The 3,984-nt window shown below is 55.5% G+C and overlaps 1 protein-coding gene across 1 annotated transcript in view; it reads left to right on the top strand.

The window, feature by feature from the left end:
* ELL (elongation factor RNA polymerase II) overlaps positions 1-3,984 on the top strand; it is an 80,226-nt gene that overhangs the window by 510 nt on the left and 75,732 nt on the right. The window lies entirely within an intron of this gene.

Here is a 3,984-nt window from a genome sequence, read left to right on the forward strand (position 1 = left end):
TGTCGGCACCTGGAGGCGTCCGGGGCCTTTCCGGACTCACCCGGCACCTGGGCAGGAACTAGTTTTCTCACCTGACCAGGGGAGCGGGTGGAGGTAGCGCTGTCCGAGCACAGGAGGTCGGGGGTTAGGACTTCTCTGTCTGGCTGCTTGGCAGGGAGACTGGTAAGGATGGCTGACTGCGTTCCCGGGAACAGCTTTTCCGTCTAGGTCACTGGCAGGGTGGGTCAGTGGGTCACCGCTGTCGGGGCGCCTCTGGGGTCCTGTTCACTTTGTGTGGGGAGGTTCTGTCTGCGCTTGGGAGCCGTCTTTGACGCTTTCCAGGGAGGCTCCTGGAGTTGGGTTCACTCTTATTTCTTGGGAAGGGAAGTTTGGGCAGAGCCTGACAGCGTTTCCCCAGTTCCTCAGGTGACCCTGAACCGCTGGACACCTTTAGGAAGAGGGAGTCTTTCTAAGGGGGTGTTGCTGGGGGTGGGAGTTGCTGGCTTGGAGCCTTTCCTAGGCTGGGAGCCTGGGGTGGGCACCTGGGGAGGCACTCTGGCCACTGCACCTGCCCGCTGACTCTCACACTTCACAGGGGCCGATTTGGGCCCTTCTGGGGAAGTTGGAGGCGTTTCAGTTCTGCCACCTGGCCCACCGGGGGAGGGGATGTTGGGGATGGGCTTCTGTGCACCATCTCTCTAGGCCTGACTGGGGAGCACATCTGGGCCCGTGGTCAGAAGCTGCTTCTTCCCATTTCTGTTTGTGTCATGGCGCCCTCCTCCTGTGTTGGGACAGAAGTTGCAGGTGTCCAATGGTCAGGTCCTGAGGGGAAATGGTTGGGGGGGTCCTTTTCCTCTTTGCCTGGAAAGTAGGGGCTTCATAGCCAGTGGTTAGGGGGTTGGGTCTGGTGTCAGGTTCAGGGAGGCCCTGCCCTGTGTGTACGTGTGTGTGTGTGTGTGTGTGTGTGTGTATACTGGGGATGGGGGGGCCTCGGGCGGGTTAGGAGAGAGACTAACTAGGAAGGAATGCGGCTTTCTTCCTGCCCTGGGCTTGTTCGGCACCATTAGCTAAGCCCGGAATTTCTTTCCCTGTTTTGTTCCCAGTGCCCACCCTTCCCGCCCTTCTTCCCACTTTGGGGGGCAGTTTCCTTCCTGTCCTCGTGTCTCGGTTTCCCCTTCATTGAACTGGGAATTCGTCTATTTTGGAAGAGCGAGTGCCCACCTTGTCCAAAAGGGATTCCCCCAGGTGAGGCTGGGGTGCCTCTGCAGGTGAGGAGGGGGCCGGATGGCCAGCTGGAGCCTCCCTTCCTTGTGGAATCCCAGCCCAAAGTCTTTTCCCCCCTGGGCAATTCCGACTCGTTCTGCGGGAAGGCGGGCTTTCCTCGAAACAGCTGGGGGAGAGCTCCTGCGCCGTGTAAATAAGGTGAACTTGGCACCTGGTCACGGTGGCTTGGGAGCCCCGCCTTCCCTGCCATGCTGCCCTCCCTGGCTCCAGTCGCCCGGAAGGCCCGCCTGTGCGTCCACCTCATGCTGTCACGCTGCTATTTTTAATTTAGGGTGTTGGTTACATCCCTTAAGCTGGATCTTCCTCCTGTGAGGGTGAAGGTATAACTGCAGACTCCAGTTCGTCCCACGCAGAGCCCAGCTGTGTACGTCAGTATTGGTCAGCCAGAAGGGGCTCCCTCGCAGAGCTGCTCCTGCAAGCCGGTCGTGTTAACCTGACAGGTTGGGCTGAGTTTTGGGGGTGACTCAAACTTCCATTTTTCTCAGAGGCTGACAGGTGATTTAAGTTTCTTGGCAATTTCGTAGTTAATCCTACCAGACGGGCAGTGTCGTGGCCTGAGGTAAGCCCGGGGCAGTGCGGTCATTCGGTGTTCCTGGGTGGTGGGCACGGGAAGGTGACCTGATGAACCTGTGTGCCTAGAGCTGCGTATTGGCTCTTAGCACAATACATGTTTTGTTGCATCCCCATTTGTACGACCGTCACAGTTCAGCGTTTTCTCTTTTCTAGCACTGCGACTACGTGGTTTAGCAACTGCAACTGGTGGAGAGGGAGGGTTTTCACTCTTACTTTATGTTGTCTGTGTTGTACTTTATGTTGTTACTTTATGTTTATGTTTTACTTTAAGTTGCCCCTTGGACAGCACAAGTTTGAAGTGCCCACTTATACATGGGTTTCTTTTTTTCACCAAACACATACGATAGTACTAGGTTGGTTGACTCTGCAGATGTGGAACTCAGGATATGGAGAGCTGACTGTAAAGTTTATTCAGGATTTTTGACTGCTAGGGGCTTGGTGTCCCTAACCCTGGTGTTGTTCAAGGGTGAGCTGTAATGGCAAAGAGGTCTTACAAACTCAGATGTGGCAGGGGACTGGCGAGGAGCTTCCTTCCAAACTTTCTCTGTGGCTTCTAGGAGCCTGTAATCCTAGCTGTTGGACTAGCCCAAGTAGGAGTCCCTGACAGCTTCCGTCTCTCGAGGGGTCTGGAGTCTGAGCTGCCTTTGTGTAGACCCGGTGACCAGCCTGGAACGTGGTGGAAGGTAAAGGTGAAGTCACGTGTGGCTGCCACTGTCCAGACTGGGGTGTCGGGCAGTCTCGCGTGTGTCCCAAGGCACTCCCGTGGCTCTCCCTTTTTGCTGTGATGGGTTACTTCCGGGAGAGAAGAGAGAGGACGTGTAAACACAGCACATCACTCCAAGATCACATCATGGGTCTGTTCAGAGAAGTGTCCCTGACAGTGACTCCGACGATGCTGGGGCACCTTCCTCGATCACGTGGATATTTCATCGTCAGATTTGATGGATCTGTTGCTGAGTGACCCTTTCCTCTCCTGGATTATAAGTTTCTTAATGAAGAGGAAGATGATGTTGTTTAGGGAAAATTGAGGGCTCAGGGAAGGGCCCAAGAAGCCTGCGAATTGGAGCCTGTCTGGGTTTGAATCTCTGCATCTCAGGTGTACCTGCATGAGGCCTTGGTTCTGTGCCTGACCCCTCCCAGTCCAGCTCCTCCTCCTCAGAGCATCCCAGTGGCTGCTCCGGATCCTTCTTCTCTTCAGGATTATGAGTGTCCCAGTACCTGAGCCCTCTTAGCTCCTAATCCCGCCCTCAGGGTTGGGGTGTCTCAGCGCCCAACCCTCTCTGAGCTCTGGATTCTTCTCTCGGGACTGTGAAAGTCCTAGTACCTGAGCCCTCCCAGCGGCCAATCCTTCTCTCCAGACTCCCAGGATCTCGGGCCCTGCCCTCTCTGAGCTCTGGCTTCTCCTCTTGGGGCTTTCGGGATTCTTTTGGCATGTGCGCAGCCCTGATCCCTCACAGGTTCTCAGCACTTGGTGTGGGGACCCAGGGCCGGTTCCCACCTGGAGGTTTGAGCAAAGACTGCTGCTGCTGCTGCTGCTAAGTCGCTTCAGTCGTGTCCGACTCTGTGTGACCCTGTAGATGGCAGCCCACCAGGCTCCCCTGTCTCTGAGATTCTCCAGGCAAGAACACTTCAGTGGGTTGCCATTTCCTTCTCCAGTGCATGAAAGTGAAAAGTGAAAGTGAAGTCACTCAGTTGTGTCTGACTCTTAGTGACCCCATGGACTGCAGCTCACCAGGCTCCTCTGTCCATGGGATTGTCCAGGCAAGAGTACTGGAGTGGGGTGCCATTGCGTTCTCCGAGCAGAGACTATGGGAGGCTATCTTCCTGAATCTGATTTGAGTGCCTGGTCTGTACAGGGACACCGTTCAGGGGCTAGATGTTTACCAGCAACCAGAATGTGTCCCTAGTCTCTCTAGCTGGAATGCTAGAGGCAGGGGACAGATAATGAACAGGGTGGCACCGAAATCGGCATGAAGAGCTTGTCAGCGGTCAGTGTCAGGAAGGAAATAAAACGGGGCGGTGTGAAAGGCCGCTGATTAAGAGAGGCATGCTTAGGGCATGCCAGAGCTGAGGTCTGCCAGGCGAGGGGTCCCCAGGGAGGAAGGGGTAGGGGTTCCAGGCATGGCACATATACAGGCTTTGAAATAT

This window comes from Bison bison, unplaced genomic scaffold, assembly GCF_000754665.1.
Source record: "Bison bison bison isolate TAMUID 2011002044 unplaced genomic scaffold, Bison_UMD1.0 scf7180017864248, whole genome shotgun sequence".
Lineage (NCBI taxonomy): Eukaryota > Metazoa > Chordata > Mammalia > Artiodactyla > Bovidae > Bison > Bison bison.